The sequence below is a fragment of the Macrotis lagotis genome, chromosome 2 (assembly GCF_037893015.1).
Source record: "Macrotis lagotis isolate mMagLag1 chromosome 2, bilby.v1.9.chrom.fasta, whole genome shotgun sequence".
NCBI classification, from domain to species: Eukaryota; Metazoa; Chordata; class Mammalia; order Peramelemorphia; family Peramelidae; genus Macrotis; species Macrotis lagotis.
In genome coordinates, this window is record NC_133659.1 from 159661386 (window position 1) to 159682119 (window position 20734).

General features: G+C 35.0%; 1 pseudogene; it reads left to right on the top strand.

Annotated features, from left to right (window-relative positions):
• The first annotated feature begins 532 nt into the window (after window positions 1–532).
• Window positions 533–1372, top strand: LOC141512002 (olfactory receptor 6K2-like; annotated as a pseudogene).
• Window positions 1373–20734: the final 19362 nt, after the last annotated feature.

Consider the following 20734-nt stretch of genomic DNA (forward strand, 5'->3'; position numbering starts at 1 on the left):
AGGCTGAAGTCCTTTCACTCTGGTGGGCCACCCCTCTGGCAGGCCTCCCCTCTGACCCAGGGGAGCAGAGCCTTTCTACTCTTTTCCAGGTTTCCTTCAGTAGGAGAACTGCCTCACTGGGTCCCTCTGTGGGCTCGGTCTTGAAAATTTCATTTAAAGTCCTTAGCTTATGAGTTTTATGAGAGAGCGCCTAAGACACAGCCCTTTCTTGTAGCCATCTTGGCTCCACCCCCCTGAGTTTCTTTTTTTTGATGTGATCTGTAGCTTTAATGTTTGTATAGAGATTTCATTTAACATTGTGTAGGGACGAGCTCTTGGACCATGTTAGCTTTACGTTGCCATCTTGACTCTGGCCCCTCTTTTACCCGTTCTTCAATTGGAAAGCAATAATTGACAAGAGTTTTTCTTCTCTACATTCCCTAGGAACTGGGGAGATACTATTTACCTCCTTTGCCCCACTTTTCTCTATCTAAATCTTATTGGGAATCTGATCATCATCATGTTTGTTTAACTGCATGGTCACCTTCACTTAATGGGAATCTCATCATCATCAGGTTGTCCAACTGCATGCTCACCTTCTCACCCTTATGTACTTTTTTTTATCAGTACTCTCTTTTTCCTGAAGATTTAATATACCACTTCCACTTACCCTCTCATGCTATTAGTCTTGCTAAGTGAAAATAAAATCATTTCTTTAAAATATCAGTATGGTGCAATTGTATTTCTTTTACTCCATAGGCATCATCAAAATATGCCTTCTGATAGCAATGGCTTTTGATCACTATTTGGCCATCTGCAAACCACTTCATTGTCTAGCCATTATGACTTCCAGACTGTGTCCAGTTGACTCTGGGTCTGTTGCATCTGTGGCTTTGTCAAACCTCTGCTTGAGATTGTGTGGATATCCACACTGTCATTCTGTGGTTCCTACAACCTAGAACATGTTTCCAGTGACTTCCTCCCACTCCTCTATCTGACCTGCACAGATACTCAGGCATTTATCATGATCCAGGTGGTTGAAGTGGTTCTTACTGTGGAAATAATTGAGACATATTCCTCATCCTCCTCTCTCATTCTGGCATTGTGGTGGTGGTTCTGTATATCTGGTCAACTGAAGGCCACCATAAAAACCTTCTAGACTTGTGCCTCACACCTGATGGTCGTTTTGCTGCTCTTTAGGGCAGTGGTATTCTCATGCTTCCATTTCTCTGACACTCACTCCTTAATCTGGGACATAGTCATTGCCTTAGCTTTGACAATTTTGTGTCCATTTTTCAACCCTATCATCTACAGTTTGAGGAATAAAGAGATTAAGGGAGCTAGAAAAAAGTACATGATTGAATCAATGATTTTTTCACATAAGATCAGATGATATGGACTTGGACATTCAACGAACATTTCCATATAGGTTCACCTTGATCCACATCTTCCATTGTAATTCTTGCCCATGAGTCTTGGCCATGAATGAAAGACCTCTATTACAATTATTTTAAAAAGAAAGTGATTTCAAACAAACTCTAGAAATCAGAAATGAACTTTTTTGGGATGAAAAAAATTATTTATTTTTTTAAATTAAAGATGTTATTTATTTTGAGTTTTACATTTTTCCCCCAAACTTACCACCCTCCCCCCACTCCCTCCCACAGAAAACAATTTGTCAGTCTTTACATTGTTTCCATATTGTAAGTTGATCCAAATTGAGTGTGATGAGAGAGAAATCATATCCTTAAGGAAGAAACATACAGTATAAGAGATAACAAGATCAGACAATAAGATATCAGTTTTTTTCTAAATTAAAGGGAATAGTCCTTGGTCTTTGTTCAAACTCCACCATTCTTTCTCTAGATACAGATGGTATTTTCCATTGCAGACAGCCCATAATTGTCCCTTATTGTTGCACTGATGAAATGATCATGTCCATCAAGGTTGATCATCACCCATATGTTGCTGTTAGGATGTACAGTGTTTTTCTGGTTCTGCTCATCTCACTCAGCATCTGTTCATGCAAATCCCTCCAGGCTTCCCTGAATTCCTGTCCCTCATGGTTTCTAATAGAACAATAGTGTTCCATGACATACATATATCCACAGTTTGCTAAGCCATTCCCCAATTAAAGGACATTTACTTAATTTCTAATTCTTTGCTACCACAATCAGGGCTGCAATGAATATTTTTGTACAAGTGATGATTTTACTCTTTTTCATCATCTCTTCAGGGTACAGACCCTGTAGTGGTATTACTGGATCAAAGGGTAACCACATTTTTGTCGCCCTTTGGGCATAGTTCCAAAAGAAATGAATTGTTAAAAAAGGGAATTACTTGATATATTTTATAGCACATTTTCAAGAATCTTTAGAATTACCAAAATTTCTGTAGAAGTAACAAAATCATGAAATAAAAATAGGCAATAATAAGACAAAGTTAACTGACTTGTTTGTTAATTTACTGAACAAGCATATGGGTAACCCTATGTTCAGAGTCAGTAAGTACAATATGCCCTGAACATAGTTATTTGTCAATCACCCAGACTTATGACTTAAATGGGGCAAAAAGTTCATCATGAATTTAACTGTTTAAGTACTTCTTGTGATGAATGAATTAGAAATGAATGTATAATGGATATGCAGATATGCTAATATCCAAAGTAAGTTAATTTATGTTCCTAATTTATTTACAATAAAGTGGAAATAGTAATAGTTGTTATGGTGCCCCAACTCCAAAACTAAATAGGAATATATTTAAATGAGAGTGAGAGGGTGAAGAAAGAGGTCTAATGGTATCTTGTGTTTATATTCTGTTAGCCACAGAGTGAAACCTGTTTCCTCTCTGTTTTTTTTTTTTTTGTCTTATAAGGTGATGCTAAACATCATGCCTGGTTTCATTAGAGCAAACCATTTTCTTTCTCTAGGGTTGCTTTTTAAATGGAACAGTAAAATTACATAGAAGACGCCTAGGAAAAGTCTTGATATCCATGTCAGGCCTACAGAGATTTGAGTCTAAGTAGCTTTGTTGTGTAATGTAGTTTCCTAAAGAGCACTGTAACTCCCCCTGCCCTGTACCAGTCTGAAGAATGAAGGGATTATTTGAGGGAGATGGCATCAGATATTTTAGGTTAGGAGACAACCCTGTATGAAGTATACTTTTGAAAATGGGAAGAGTTTCTGAAATCCAGACAAAAGTCAAATGAGATAAGACATTATTTTCTTCAATTAGGGCTAGGTCTGCAGAGAATTAGACTTATTCTGCTTAGTTCCAGGAGTGCAGAAATAGAAACATGTGAAAGAATGATAAATTGAAAAGAGTACTTGAGTTTGCAGTCAGTTTGGAAACTGAGCTTTATTATTTGTTATGCATGTGATGTGGGGTGTATCACTTACCCTCTTTGGACCAGAGGTTACACATCTGAAGAAATTAGGATTTTGGGTGAGATGACCTTCTAAAGTTGCATCTATATTAACATTATCCTAAATTTCAGCTTAATGGGAAGAAAAAATATCAAACAATCTGGCAATTATGGCAATCTAAATGGAGAATGAGTAACTTTGGGGTCATCTAGGTGGTACAGTGAGTAGAGTGTTGGACTTAGAGTAAGGAAGACTTGAATTCAAATCATGCTCCAAATATGTATGACCTTGAGCAACTCACTTATCTCCTTTCATCCTCAGTTTCTTTATCTGTAATAGGGAATCATATTAGCAGTTAACTAATAGGGTCAGTCTGAGGTCTAAAAAAGAATGTGAAAAATGCTATTTAAATACTAATTATTATTTATAATATTGTTATTATTGTAAAGAGAATGCATTGGCACATATGTATATACCAATTTATATGATATGCTTGAGTTTATGCATATATGCTTGGAGGCCATGTGTAAAATCCAATTTCCGAAACTACTCTTTTCACTCCTATTTATAGAATGGATCCCTCAGGGAAGACCTTCTCCCCTCTAGGTTCTAGGGGAATTGTAGTGATTCCTAATGCAGTAGTCAATAAGTCCTCATAAGTGTAGTTCTCCCTCTAATTATCAGTTGATATCATTGAGTAAATGAGATTTAGTTAGTTTCTAGAAAGAGTATTTTACAAAGGTGATTTAGTATGAACAACTGGTATAAAATATTGTCTCCCTTTCTTTCCCTCCCTTCCCCTCCAAAAAATTTTAACATACTCTCCTATCAGTAATTAAAAAGTGCTAGAGAAAGGAGTTTAAAGAGTCTATGTGGTAAAGTTCATCATTTCTGGGATTTAGGAACCATTTTCTTTTCTTTTTTTAGGAGGAATAATTAAGTTTCACTTAGTAGTGATTGACCTCTTCTACTGGACTTCTTTGTAGAGTCTTTAAGCTGCTTTTTTATGGTGTCTAGTTTGCCCATGGCTCCTGATGCTGATGCTGTTAGAAAGCCAGTGAAAAAGTTAAATCTTTTGACCCTCTAAAGTTCAAGATCCTCCTCTGCTCAGGACAGGAGGGAAAAGGGAGAAAGGAGGAGATTAAGGCACTCTTCTGCTTTCCCTAACAAGAATTTCCTAAGGAAAGTCGGGCAAAATTTAATCCATCCAATTAAATATTTATCAGGTATTAGGCATCATGTTAGGTATTAGGCAAACACATAAAAAAGCAGTCCTTGCCCTCAAGGAGCTTACAATTCAAGGGGGAGACAACACCAAAAGGAGGCAGGAGAAGGGTTGGGAGCAGACAGCCAAGGAATACCCAGCACAGTTGTATCTTATTTCCATGAGCTGCAAATAAAAAAGGAAAAGAAAAGAAAGCAGTAAGGGTAGCAGATGTAGTGTGAAATGAATGAAATAAATGCCAAAATCCAGTTTCTTTCTGGGAGGAGTGTTTTTACTTTATTCCTCTAGCCCTCCAATCAAAGAAAGGTTGTGTCAGTCAAGGCTTGAGTTAGTAGCATGGTGATAAGAGTAGAGGTGATGAGGTTGACCTGAGAGAAGCATCTTGTTTCATGGAACTGGGGGAAAAAACGGGCAAGGCAGCAGAAGCAAAGTGGAGATAATTAAAAGTATTTTGGGACTATTTACACCACAGTGTCACTACTTTAGTATAGTAATCATCACATGCAGGTCACACAGCTATCACACTTTCATATGCTAAGCACCTTTCTTCAAGAACCTCTATTTCTATATACATCTTTATTCTTTTAGACAAATTTCTGGATTCCAGATTCTTTCCCTAGAAGTTGATTTAGTATCACTGTCATCTTAATTTCTACTTCATAGATGCTACTTGAAATGTCATTCTTACCAGTTATAGAGAGTGAGCTGATAAGTTAAAAAGTAATAGATATATAATATGATATACCATAGTAGAGTGTAATCTGGTTTGTGACACCTTTTTTAAGTTTTCAGCATTCATTATTTAAGTTTCAACCTGTTTTCAATATTCATTGTTTAAGTTTCAACCTGTTTTCATATTTTCTCCCTCCTTTCATTCCCCCCCCTTCCTATGGCAGCTATTTGTCTGATATAGATTATATTTGCACAATTCTGATATATTTAGTAGCTCATTTGAACATATCTTATCAGGACCCAGGCACAAAATATCTTGTAAAACATTTTCTTGTCTTGTTAAATTACAAAATTAAATTAAATTACTAAAGGTCTATACCTTTTATATGAGTACTCATGTTAGACCTTTTATAATGATTATGATTGTTAAAATAACTAATATACACATAGTATTTTAAGGGTTGCAAAGTATTTTACATATATTATTTGAATCACCTTCACAACAATCATGAAATAAAGTGCTTCTTTTATTCCAGTTTTATAAATGAGATAATAGAATCTGAGAGAAGTTAAATGACCTGACCAGTGTCACAAAGATAATAAATCTTTGAGATAGAATTCAAAGTCAGGATGTCCCAAGACCAATACTCTATCTACTCTGTCACCTAACTGCTCTAAGTCCTCTGACACAGACAAGACTTGAGAGAATAAAGAAAGGTTGAGTGAATGATAAAGTACAGAGTTACAGTTGACCATATGATGTAATCATCACTGCATAATCCTTTGGGATATTCTATTTCAAAAACTTAAAGTACATCAGAATACTGGTAGATGAATAATAATTCCCAGATACACAAAATAGGAAGACATAGTCACTAATACACATGAGAGATTACCAGATACCCCAGAACTTCAATACTCTGACACACAAAAGGCTCATCAGGTCACTTTTCTCTTCTGTCAAAACATTATCTTTAGTCCCATTATAATGACTAGGTTATAGATACTTGCCCAGACTTCTAAGCTTTCCCTGCTTAATATGGTGTTCATAGAAAACTATAGAGTGGAAGGAGGCTGGTGACTTCCTTGGGCAATTGGACAAAATTTATTTCTTTTGTTTCCATCACTCATATGTTCTGCCTTCCCGGATTGTGCTAACAATTCAAATCACATGATGCAGAAATTAAGATCATTTCCCAGATAGGAGACCTAAAGGAGGTAAAGCATAGACACTCTCTTCAGTATAACAGATGCAACTCAAAAGTGCATATTTCCCTTCTTCAAATTTATAAAAAACATAAATATGTTACATTAAAAAGTAAGAAATTGTCAGTAGTAGGGAAAAAACTTGAATAAAAATGAAAAGTTAGCATATTCATCATGCCTTTAATATTCTGATATTTATACATTACTAATCACCTATTTAAGGAGCAAGTATTTATATTATTCAAAAGGGTTAAGTGTCAAGCATTCATTTATCAATTTTGAATTTCACAGAGAATATACAAAAACTATCACAATTGCTACCACTCTTCTTATCTTTTAAAAAGATTTTATTTTGAGTTTTACAATTTTCCCCCGTTCTAGCTTCCCTCCCACAAGCCCCCACAGAAAGCATTCTGTTAGTTTTTACATTGTTTCCATGTTATATATTGATCTCAGTTGAATGTGATGACAGAGAAATCATATCCTTAAGGAACTAAAATAAAGTATGAGATAGTAAAATTACATAATAATATAATGGGTTTTTTCTAATTTGAAGTTAATAGTCTTTGATCTTTGTTCAAAGTCCATAATTCTTTCTCTGGATACAGATGGTATTCTCCATTGTAGATATCCTAGGAACTGTCCCTGGTTGTTGCACTGATGGAATGAGCAAGTCCATCAAGGTTGATCATCACCCCGATGTTGCTGTTAAGGTGTACAATGGTTTTGTGGTTCTGCTCATCTCACTCAGTATCAGTTCATCCAAATCTTCCCAGGCTTCCCTGAATTCCCATTCCTCCTGGTATCCAATAGAATAATAGTGTTCCATGACATACACATATCACTGTTTGTTAAACCATTCCCCAATTGAAGGACATTCACTTAATTTCCAATTTTTTGCCATCACAAACAGGGCTGCTATAAATATTTTTGTACAAGTGATGTTTTCACCCTATTTTCATAATCTCTCCAGGGTAAAGAACAAGTAGTAGTATTGCTGGATCAAAGGGTATGAACATTTTTGTTGCCCTTTGGGAAAAATCCCAAATTGCTCTCCAGAAAGGTTGAAGGAGTTCACAGCTTCAACAACAATGTATTAGTGTCCCAGATTTCTCACATCCCTTCCAACAATGATCATTGTCCCTTCTGGTCATATTGGCCAGTCTGGGAGGTATGAGGTGGTATCTCAGGTGGTATTTCTAATAAGTAATTTCTAATTCTAATAAGTAATGATTTAGAGAAATTTTTCATATGACTATGGATTGCTTTGATTTCCTTATCTGTAAATTGTCTTTGCACATCCTTTGACCATTTGTCAATTGGGGAATGGCTTCTTTTGTTGAAAATTTGACTTGTTTCTCTGTATATTTTAGAAATGAGTCCTTTGTCAGGAATACTAGTTGCAAAAATTGTTTCCCAATTTACTACATTTCTTTTGATCTTGGTAACAGTTGTTTTGTCTGTGCAAAAGCTTTTTAATTTAATGTAATCAAAATTATCTATTCTGCTTTTAATGATGTTCTCTATCTCTTACTTGGTCATAAACTGTGACCCTTTCCATAGGTCTGACAGGTAAACTACTCCTTGATCTTCTAGTTTGCTTATAATATTGCTTTTTGTGTCTAAATCCTGTATACATTTGGATCTTATCTTGGCATAGGGTGTGAGGTGTTGGTCTAATCTAAGTTTCTTCCATACTAAATTCCAATTTTCCCAACAGTTATTATAGAAGAGAGAGTTTTTATCCTAACAGCTGAACTCTTTGGGTTTATCAAACAGCAGATTACGATAATCATTCCCTGATATTGCACCTCGTCTATTCCACTGATCCGCCACTCTATTTCTTAGTCAATACCAGACAGTTTTGATGACTGATGCTTTATAACATAATTTAAGATCTGCTAAGGCAAAGCCACTTTCTTTTGCACTTTTTTCCATTGAATCCTTGAAAATCCCTTATAAATTTACTTACAACTTTTTCTAATTCAATAAAAGTATTTTTTTTTGGAATTTTGGTAGGTAGGGTGCTAAATGAATAGTTTAGTTTTGGTAGAATTGTCATTTTTATTTTATTAGCTCAACATATCCATGAACAGAAGATGTTTGCTCAGGTATTTAAATCTGATTTTATTTGTGTGAAAAGAGTTTTGTAATTCCTTTTAAAATGTTTTTGAGTCTGTCTTGGGAGGTAGACTCCCAGGTATTTTATTTTGTCTAAGGTTACTTTGAATAGGATTTCTCTTTCTAGCTCTTTCTGCCGTATCTTGCTAGTCATATATAGAAATGTTGAGGATTTATAAGGGTTTATTTCATGTCCTGCAACTTTGCTAAAGTTGCTAATTATTTCTAGTAGGTTTTTAGATGACTTTTTGGGATTCTCTAGATATACCATCATGTCATCTGCAAAGAGTGAGAGTTTTGTCTCTTCCTTCCCACTTCTAATTCCTTCAATTTCTTTTTTCTTCTCTAATTGCTGAAGCTGACATTTCTAATATGATATTGAATAGTAGTGGTGATAATAGGCATCCTTGTTTCACCCCTGATCTTACTGGAATGCCTTTAGCCTATCCCTTTTGCATATAATGCTTGTTGATGGTCTCAGATAGATACTACTTATTATTCTAAGGAATAAACCATTTCTTCCTACACTCTCTAGTGTTTTTATTAGGAATGGATGCTGTATTTTGTCAAAAACTTTTTCAGCATCTATTGATATAATCATATGGTTTCTGAATGGTATGTTATTTATTGGTATAATTAATTATACTAACAGTTTTCCTAATATTGAACTAACCCTGCATTCCTGGGATAAATCCTACTTGAGCATAATGTATTATTCTAGTGGAAACTTGTAATTATTTTGCTAAGATTTTATTTAAGATTTTTGCATCTCTATTCATTAGGGAGATAGGTCTATAATTTTCTTTCTCTGTTTTAACTCTTCCTGGTTTAGGTATCAGCACCATATTGGTGTCATAGAAAGAGTCAGGCAAAGTTCTGTCTTCACCTATTTTTCCAAATAGTTCATATAGAATTAGAACCAATTGTTCCTTAAATGATAAAATTCACTTGTGAATATATCTGGCCCTGTAGATTTTTCCTTAGAGAGTTCAATAATGGCTTGGTGAATTTCTTTTTCTGAGAGGGTTATTTAGGCTTTTCATTTCCTATTCATTTAATCTGGGCAGCTTATATTTTTGTAAATATTCATTGATTTCACTTAGATTGTCAAATTTATTGGCATAGAGTTGGGCAAAATAATTCCCAAATTATTACTTTAATTTCCTCCTCATTGATGGTGAGTTCACCTTTTTCATTTATGATACTAGCAATTTGATTTCTTCTTTCTTTTTTTTAATCAAATTGACCAGAGGTTTATCAATTTTATTGTTTCTGTCATAAAAACAGCTTTTGGTTTTATCCATTAGTTCAATAGTTTTCTTGATTTCAATTTTATTAATTTCTCCTTTAATTTTTAGAATTTCTATTTTTGGGATTTATTTGGGGGCTTTTAATTTATTCTTTCTCTAATTTTTTACTGCATATTTAGCTCATTGATTTAGTATTTCTCTAATTTATTAATATAAACTTTTAAAGATATAATGTATCCCCTGACAGCTACCTTTGAGTGTATCCCATGGGTTTTGGTATGTTGTATCATTATTTTCATTATCTAGGATGAAATAATTTTTTTATAATTTGTTGCTTGATCCACTCATTTTTTAAAATGAGGTTATTTAGTTTCCAGTTAGTTCTGAGTCTATATCTCCCTGACCCAGTATTGCATATGATTTTTTTGCATTATGATCTGAGAAAAATATATTTACTATTTCTGCCTTTCTACAATTGATCATTAGTTTTTAATGCCTTAGTACATGGTCAATTTTTGTGTAGGTGCCATGTACTGCAGAGAAAAAAAAGTATATTCCTTTCTATGCCCATTCAATTTCCTCCATAGGTTTATCATATCTAGATTTTCTAACAATCTATTTACCTCCTTAACTTTCTTCTTTTTTATTTTGTGATTAAATTTACCTAAATCTGAGAGCAGGAGGTTGAGGTCTCCCACTAGTAGAGTTTTGATGTCTATGTCTTCCTGAATCTCTTTCAACTTCTCCTCTAAGAATCTGGATGCTGTCCCATTGTGTGCATACATATTTAGTATTGAAATTAATTTATTGTCTATAGTACCTTTTAGGAGGTTATAGTTTCCTTCCTTATCTATTTTAAGACTTTTTTGCAGCTGCTTTGTCTGAGATAAGGATAGCTACTCCTTCGTTTTTCACTTCAGCTGAAGCAAAATATATTTTCCACCAACTTTTTACCTTTACTCTATATGTATCTTTCTGCTTCAAATGAATTTCTTTTAAGCAGAATATTGTAGGATTCTGGTTTTTAATCCACTCTGCTATTCAAATACATTTTAAGGGAGAGTTCATCCCATTCACATTCAAAGTTATAATTACTAACTCTTTATTGCCCTCCATGCTGTTTTTCTTCTGTTTGTATTTTTCCCCTTTCCCCCCTTTATCCATATTGGACAATTTTTTGTTTCTGAATACCACCACCTTCTGTATGTTTGCCCTCTTATATCAACCCCTCTCCCCTTTTCCCCCTTTCCCTTTTCCCCTTCTTCCCTTCCTTCTGTTCCCCCTTTTCTCCCTCTCCGCTTTTCCCCTTTTAATGCTTGAAAAGTAAGATAAGTTTTTTAACTTAACTAAGTGTGTTGAAGTTAACTTTAAGCCAAGTCTGATGAGATGCAGATTCAGGTGGTTCTCACCTCCTTCCTTCTTCTTCCCCTCAATTACTATTGGTCTTTTGTACCTCTTGATGTAATGACATTTACCCCATTCAGTCTCCCTCCAACCTCCCTTCTCCTTACTGCCTCCCTTTTAAAGGAGGTATTGTTTTTAAATCATTCTGAGTCACAGCAAAGTTATAACTGTCCATCACTTCTGGATATGTATATTATCTCTAACAGAGTTACAGTTCTCAAGAGTTATGAGACTCTCCCAAGTGAGTATATAGCCAGTTTCATCTTATTGGATATCAGTTTTTTTAACCTTTACCTGTGTCTCTTGAGCTTACTGTTTGATGTGCAAATTTTCCATTTAGCTCTGGTCTTTTCATCATGAAATCTTGGAAGTCTCCCATTTCATGACTATCTTTTTCCTAGGAAGAGAAGGCTCAGCTTTTCTGGGTAGTGGATTCTTGACTGAATTAGAAACTCCTTTGCTCTTCAGAATATCTCATTCCAGGCCCTTTGATCCCTTAATGTTGCTGTGGCCAGGTCCTGCATAATCCTTAATGTGGTTCCTTGGTATTTAAATTTTTTTATTTCTGGCTGCTTGTAGGATTTTCCCCTTTGTCTGAAAGTTCTGGAATTTGGTCACAACATTACTTGATGTTTTCATTTTAGGATCTTTTTCTGAAGGGGGTTAATGTATTCTTTCAATATCTATTTTGCCCTGTGGTTCCATGATATCAGGTCAATTTTCTATCACTAAATCTTGTAATATTAAGTCTAGGCTTTTTTTCTCTTCATTGTTTTCCAGAAGGCTGATAATTCTCAGGTTCTTCCATCTTGATCTGTTCTTGAGGTCAATGGTTTTGCTGATGAGTTATTTTACATTTTTTTCTATTTTTTTTTGATCTTTTGGTTTTGTTTAACACAATCTTGTTGTCTCATGAAGTCATTAGTTTCCACCAATTCCATTCTATTTTTTAGATTTTTCTTCATTTATCTTCTGCAACTCCTTTTCCAGTTGGTCCATTCTATTTCTGAAGGACTTTTCTATTTGCCCAAGTTAGTTTTGAGAGAATCGTTTTCTTTTTGCAGTTGCCCAATTGAAGATCTGAAAGAGATAGTCTCATTTTGTATTTGTCCAATTGTATTTTCCAAGGATTTGTTTTCTTGTTTTGAGATGTTGATTTTCTCTTGCAATGTGTTAATTTTCTCTTAAGTTTCTTCCCCCAGTTTTTCCAATTGATTTTTAAACTCCTTCCTTATTTCTTCAAGAAAGCCTTTCTGGACTGGAGACCAATTTATATTCTCCTCAGCAGTGCTAGATTTCTCTTTGGGTTTGAATCTGTAACTTCTATATATTTCTTCACAGGAACCCCTTTTCTCTGGCCTTTTTTCATCTTGTGTTGGGAGTGTGGAGCTGACTTTCAGAGGTTTGCTTTTGAAGATCCTAGAGGCTTTGTTCACTTGGCTCAGTAATTCCAAGAGTCAGTCAGTAGGCGGTGCTGGTTGCTTTCTCTGAAGTGTTTGAGAGCCTCAACAGCAGGGTATGAGTTGACTTTGAGCACTGGGCTGGGCCCTGGGGGAGGGAGTTAATCTCTTTTTCTTGAGTGAACTCTGTTGCCCTGAGGGGGTGGTAGTGGTAGGGGGGTGGGGTTGTTTATTGTTTGTTCTGGGGGAAACACTCTGCTGACAGTATGGAGCTCAGGTCCCCTGTCCAGCTGGTTGTTGTCCTGGTGTGCTCTGAGACTCTATGCAGGAACTCACCCTTCCATAGTTCCTCTCCCCCTGCCAAAGGCTGGCAACTAAAGTTAGATCTACCATTGGCCACTCACTGGAGTCTGCATGGCTGAGGCTGGCCCTCTGTCTTACCTCAGCTGCTGTCCTGGCACACACTGATCCTCTGCTCTTTTCACCCATGGTCCTTGAAACAGACCACCTTGTTAGCTATTCTTCTCCTAGCTTCTCTTTCTGGGGTTATGTTGATCAAACTTCTGTTGAGAGGTTTCTGTCATGTTATTTGTTTTTTTTTTTTTTTTTTTAGGCTTTTCGCAAGGCAAATAGGATTAAGTGGCTTTCCCAAGACCACACAGCTGGGTAATTATTATTATTAAATATCTGAAGTCGGATTTGAACCCAGGTACTCCTGACTCCAGGTCCAGTGCTCTATCCACTGCACCACCTAGCTGCCCCTCTCATGTTATTTTTGAGGTTAAAGAGGAGAACTTATCACATTGCCTGTCTTCTCTCTGCCATCTTGGCCAAAAGTTCACTATCACTTTTGTGATCAACAAAATATGCAATTATTGCCTATTATTTTTATGGAGGAGAAAGGAAATGTCAAAGCAAATTCATCAGTGTGAGAAGCTTCCTACATTAATTAATGGATCAATTAATAATTAAAAGTATAGCAAAATACTATGCCCTAATTTATTAACAGTAATATCTAAGCTTTGTGATTGATATTTCTAAACAAATAATTCTATTCCAACAAAATTTTTTTTCTTTAAATAGATGTTATTGAGTTCTGATATTGAACCTTTAAAAAAGAACATAAATTCATCTGAGGATGAGTGTAAAGAATTAAGAATGTTTAAGCTGAAGAGAAGATTTAGGTGAACAGGACAGCTGTTTTTCTTCAGATATTTGAAGGGCTGACATGGAAAAAAAAGGTTTATTCCCAAAATATAAATTCAAAAATAATGGATATAACTGTGTATATGAATGAGATGAGCTCACCTATTAAACAGAAGTGAATTGGAGAAAGGATGAGAAACTAGAATCCAACAAAAGGTTGTTTAAAAGAAACAGACTTGGGGCAGCTAGGTGGCGCAGTGGATAGAGCACTGGCCCTGGAGTCAGGAGTACCTGAGTTCAAATTAAGCCTCAGACACTTAATAATTACCTAGCTGTGTGGCCTTGGCCAAGCCACTTAATCCCATTGCCTAAGAAAAACCTTAAAAAAAGAGGGAAAAAAAGAGAAAAAAAAGAAACAAACTTAAAATAGAAAGACACACACACACACACACAGTGAGTTAAAATAAAGGACTAGAGTAAAATCTATTATACTTCAGCTGAAGCAAAAAAGTCATGGTATCCATCATAACTTCAGACAATGCAAAAGCAAAAATAGAGCTAATTAAAGGAAATAATCAAGAGGAAAACCATATTTTGCTAAAAGGTACCATAGATAACGAAGTAATATAAAAATTATAACATGTTTTTGCTGATCTCTGAGATGTATAAGGAACTAAGTCAATTTTACAAAAATATAAGAAACATTTCTAAATTGACAAATGGTCAAAGTATATGAACAGGCAGGTTTTTTTTAGGTTGTTTTATTTTATTTATTTATTTTTTGCAAGACAATGGAGTTAAGTGGCTTGCCCAAGGTCACACAGCTAGGTAATTATTAAGTGTCTGAGGCTTAATTTGAACTCAGGTACTCCTGACTCCAGGGCCAGTGCTCTATCCACTGAGCCACCTAGCCACCCCTGTTACAAGCAGTTTTCAAAAGAAATTAAAGCTCATATAGTTACATGAAAAAAATACTTTAAATCTCTAATTAAAGAAATGCATATTAAAATGATTTTTAAGTAGCCATCTAACACCTATTAGAAATGAAAAATCCTGGGAAGATGAGGGGATGATGGAAAACAGATATACTAATGAACTATCAGTGGAATTGTGAACTGGTCCAATAAATCTGGAAGCAATTTGGAAATATACCCAGAAAGTCATAAAACTTTGCAAGCCCTTTTATCTAACATTATCACTACCATATGTGTATATCAAAAATATCAAAGAATAAAGAAAAACACCCGAATAATCAAAAATATTTATATTAAATTTTTTTTGATGGCAAATAATTGGAATCTGAAAAAATGCTCATGAATTGGAGAATAACTGGTGTGGCATATAATTCTAATGGAATCCAATTGGCCTATAAGAACTAGCAGAGGGATTTGTTTCAGCAAACTGGTACAAAGTGAAATTCACAGGACCAGGAGATCATTGTGCATCATAATAGCAATGATGCAATGATGATCAACTGAAAAGGTTAGGTACTCTGATCAATATAATGATCCAAGGCAATTCCAAAGTAATCATGATGAAAGAAATGCAATGAACTCTAAATGCAAATTTCAGTATATATTTTAACTTTATTTGTTTTTCTTGCTTGTTACATTATGGCTTATATGAAAATATGTTTTTCATGATCTCATATCTATGATTGACACCAGATTGCTTGCCTTCTCAATGGGTCATTTTTAAAATGCTAAAATAAGTAAATAATAAATCTATTAAAGGAAAAATATAAAATAAAATAAAGAGTAGTAGATGGAAGTTTCAAAGGGGCCAATGAAAAATTGATGCCAAGAAAACCTTCTTAATAATTATATTTTTTCAGAAATAGAATAAATTGCCTGACATGGTCCTGGGTTTCCTTTTGTTAAAGGTCACTAAGAAGAGGCTAAACATGTACTTGTTACATACGTTATAATGGCGAAGAATTTCAGTTATTTCTTAGACTTTTTAACTCCTAAAGCCTCTTCCAACTCTCAGATTCTATAATTCAATCAATTCTCTTTAAATTATATTCATAAAACTTTTATATTTTTTTGTCAAAAGTGTAGCAATCCGTTACATAAAAGGCATTACATTATAAAAGCTTGATAATATTTGCTGATCTTTCCTTCAGGAACAATATCTGTTTGTGTGTATGTGTGTGCACATGAGTGCATGTGTGTTGTGTGTGTTGTGATTTCATGAGTGTATGGACCTCCCCATACAAGAGCTCATTTCACTGAGGAAGATCCAAAGCTTTAACACAACTTACAGTTTCTTAAAGTTGTCTGAGGTCAAGTACCATTATTTTGATAATGCAATTAGTATAAAAGAGGACACTTGTGCCTTTTAGTCACATATAAAAATACTTAAATTTTATTCTATGCTTAATAACAAATAAAAACATTTAAATGCATGAGCTAAAACTGTAAATCTTATTTATTTTATTACTGTAAGTCTATTTAAAGTATCCATATTCACTTTAGCAATAGGATAATATAAGTGTCTTCTTGGTTCAATGACCCCAACTGAACTATTTTTTTTCTGTATTTTTTTCATGATTTTTGACATAGTGAATAGACAGTAAGACCTGTGTTAAAGTCCTTCACATACTGGTCCTGTTACTCTGGACAAGGTACTTAAGTTCTGGACAGAGAGTAGAAAGACATTATACTCCTTTGTCCTGTTTATAGGCTCTTAGAATTGTTAAAAAGGACCTGAGACATTTAAATGTAGAGGGGAGAAAAGTGAAATAAAACCAAGTCAACAGATTGCTTTATCACTTATCATGTGCCAAGTGCAAGACTGGGGTATCAAGGAAAGGTAAAAATTAGTTTCTGCTCCCAAGGAGTTTGCAGTCCATTAATGGAAAAGATAACATGCAAATATAATTGTATATAAATGCAAGAAACACAGAACATATTGGAAATAGTATCAGAAGAAAAGAGCTTATGTTGATGTTTTATTCCTATATATGTGCTATTGAGTGAAGGTGGAGACCATCATGCAACCATTCTGACTGAGTTAACTATTTTTTTTAGGGGAGAGGATAACTATTAATGCATGTTACACAATCTCAACTGGGTCCTCATTGTTGTTAGACAATCCTACCATATCTCTCTCATCAAGTGACTATACCCCTATCCATCACTTCTCTTTCAAACCTCTTCATCCCCGCTCCAATCTCCCATAGCTCCACTTTCTGCTATCTGATTAGCTGAGATCCTTGTCTCATATTTTTCAGAAAAAAATTGAAGTCATTTTCCTGTCTCCTTCTCTATCTTTCCTTTTCTCTAAATACTCAGATGCCTTCTTCCACTATCTCCTCTTTCACCCTTTTTCCTTCTTCCTTCCTTCCTTCCTTCCTTCCTTCCTGCCTTCCTTCCTTCCTTCCTTCCTTCCTTCCTGCCTTCCTTCCTGCCTTCCTTCCTTCCTTCCTTCCTTCCTTCCTGCCTTCCTTCCTTCCTTCCTTCCTTTCTTCTTTCATTCCTATCTTCTAGGTTTAAGAAAGAGAAGGTGATCAACACTGTCAAAAGATGAAGAAAAGTCAATAAGAATGAGAACTGAGAAAAGGCCTCTAAATTTGGCAATTAGACATTGTTAGTAATTTTGGAAATAGTAGTTTCAGTCAAATGAAAAAGTCAGAAGAGAGATTGTAGATGGCTAAAAGAATGAGAGGCAAGGAAGTGGAGACACTGTTTAAAGTGACCTTAAGAATTTTGTTACAAAGGGGAAGAACTGGGGCTGGGTCAGGTTAGGGATTTTTGAGAATGAGGGAGACATGGGTATATTTGTAGGCTTCAGGAATCAGAGAACAGAGAGACTGAAGACAAGAAAGTGGGGATGATAGAGGGGACAATCTGATGAAGTAGACAGGATGAAATGGATCACTTGTGTGTGTAAAGGGATTTACCTTGGCATAATTAAGGCCCTTTCTTTATGTGAGCCAAGGATAAAAGAAGAAAAATTGATAGCAAGTATCTGAACAGTATGAGATGAGAGGGAAGAGAGAAGAGAGAGCTTGATTTTCTTTTCAAGTAAAATATGAGGCAAGGTTCTCATCTGAGAGTATAGGGTGAGGGTTTGCCATGAGCAGCAAGAAAAAGTTTGGAAAAGGCACTGTGTTGAGTGGAATAGTAAATTGATTAGTGAGGTGTTAAAGGACTTACTTGCCTCATTAAGGGCCCAATGAGATTATGTAACATAACTTTGAAATGGATCCACTCAGCATGGTTTCGTGTTTTTCTCTACTTTTATTCAGCATCAAGAATATATGAACCGAGATTTGACAAAACAGGCTTTTAATAGGAAAGAAAGAATAAAAAGTGAAAAATTGAACTTGTTCGTTAGGGAATCAACACAGGGAAGAAAGAAGAGAATATCAGACTATGGATTCTTGCAAAACATGCCTAGTATTGATGACAGAAACCAGTGGAAAGTTGATAGGGGGCATATTTGCATTCCTGACTGCTAGGCCAAAATTTGTGGCACTGGAGGTCAGTGGGAATTGAAACACAAGGGATACACTTTGAATCAGAAACACAGTCAGTTTTGGTTTTTTAACTAGGGAAACTCTGAAGTAGCTCTTTCCTCTGAAGAGGCTTACAATGGCACCTGCTGGGAGCAACACAAATCTATAGGCAGAATAATCAATCAGAGTTATCTAAGAGGTGATTAGAGCAAGGAGTGACAATCAACTTTGCCAGGTAGAAAGTGGCAGGGAATGAAGAGTTCCACCTATTATGAACCAAAGAGATGGGAGATGAGCCTTGCCTTGAGAATGATTACTGAGTCTATTCAGGTCTCTGGTGATAATTCCCTGATGAATGGGTAATATTATATTCCATAGACTCAAAACAATATGTTCTTTATTTTCTTTGACCTCTATATAAACTTTTCTTCATTGAACTTTGTGTATTGCCTACTTAAAAAGAGAGATGGTGATAATACTTTTTTTGACTTCAGGTTAGAAAGAGACATGAAAGAACTTCTGACATAAGATTTAGAGAAGAATATATTTTGAAATAAATATGCACATACATACATTAATGAATTGATAATATGTTGATCAGTCATATATACTTGTTAAAGATGTGGACTTTTAAAACACCCTTTATATTGTGTCACTTTTTCTGAGATAGAGTACCAAATGCACTATGTCTACTTACCCTTCCCTAGCAATATACTAATTATCAGCTGACAAGAGTTTCTAATTTTGGAATTGGAGGGGGATATGATGCATGATTATTTGTCTCTCCTACACTTAAATCTATTAATTTAAAAATATTTATTTCAACATATATACAACATTGACAATGAGGGGCAGCAAGAGTGAAGACTAAGAACCTGAAAAACTGACTCTTTTGTAAGCAATCGGTCAGACTTAAAGACAGTGAGCAGCAGAGTTGTGTATGAGGGACTTCCCTGAATGTAGTATTCAAAGGGATTTCAATTTCGCTTTTGCAGTATCTTTTGAATATTCCCGCTTTCATCCTCTGACACTGCTACAGTTCTGATGCAAGCCCTTGTCACCTCATCCCTGCTGAACTTCTGCAATAGCTCTTTGCTTTCCCTTCTGACCTAATCTGCTGGGCTGAAGAGCAAAAGGCAATTATTTTGGTCCTTCTTTCTATTTGTCTGTCTGTTTCACTCTCTCTGTCTGCCTGAGAGTTTTGTCTCTGAGACTCTATATCTCTCTTCTCTAGCTCCCTACAATCCCTCATAGGAAAATAAGGAATTCATAGAGAAGCTAGTCTTCTTAGACCCAAATAATTACAGTGAAGGAAGAGGTATGTCTTCTATATTTAGCATTATTAGGATTAAGGGTTATATTCTCTATATGTAGTCATTTTGATAAATTGATATACTTGTTATTAAGCTAGAAGATGCTTTGAAAATACATTGTCTGCTAGTCTTTATTTCCTCATTAAGTACCTATTATCTATTATTGAAAAGATCCAAGGTATAGAGTTCACTGGCCCTTAATGGATTAGGTAAAGAAACTTGAATAGTACTTGACACATTTCTGGATACAGGAAAAGTGGTCATAGAATTTTAAGGTAATAAAAGGAGTGATTTTAATATAAGTCCTAGGGTAAATTTAACTGAATCCTTCTTTTTTTTTAATTTACTTACTAGAATGATGACCTTAGCTGGTCTTTTTCAAATCTGACTTTGTTACTGCAGCTATTTGAGTTCAACCATCATTAAGACATTATCATTCTTCTGGAGAAATCATAGTTAAAACTTCACATTTGAAGAAAAAATCTTCAATACTTTTAGGTGAAATTTTATAGTTTTTTTTCCCTTACAATTTAAAAATAAGTCTTCATCATAGAGGCAGAGGCACAAAGAGGGAGAGAGAAGAGAGACAGAGACAGAGACAGAAAGACACAGAGACAGAGAAAGACAGAGAGATGAAGAGAGAGAAAAAAGAGACAGAGACAGAGAAACAGAGAGAGAAATTACTCATAAATCTGGCATTCCACATGAAAAGTCTGTATATTATTTTCTTTGCCAAATTTTTAATAATTGAACAAATGTCTGGTATTTCTTCTAAGTAAGACATAATATTTCACCTCTTTTTATTCTGCATACTATCCTAGTTCATTTTTATTCCATATATTTAATTTTATTCATGAATTCATTCCAGTAGTTTAACAGTTAAAAAAACCAATCAATTTATTTATTTATTTTAATTCTCAATGAAACATTACTCTTCAGGCATCATTCTGTGTATTTCTTATTCTTAAAATTTAATCTAATTTCATCCAAGTTGGTCCTACATTGTCCTAACAGGTATTTTTACACTCTTAATATTTGAATTCTAGTATTGATTGTCACATCCCTGAGGGACCAGTAGCACTTCCTGCCTACCAGAAGAACAGGAGAATAATCATAGTGGTGCCATACAGAATCTCCAAGGTATTTTTGAAATTTTCTTGTTAGTAAAGGAAGTCAAAAGAAATCATAAGC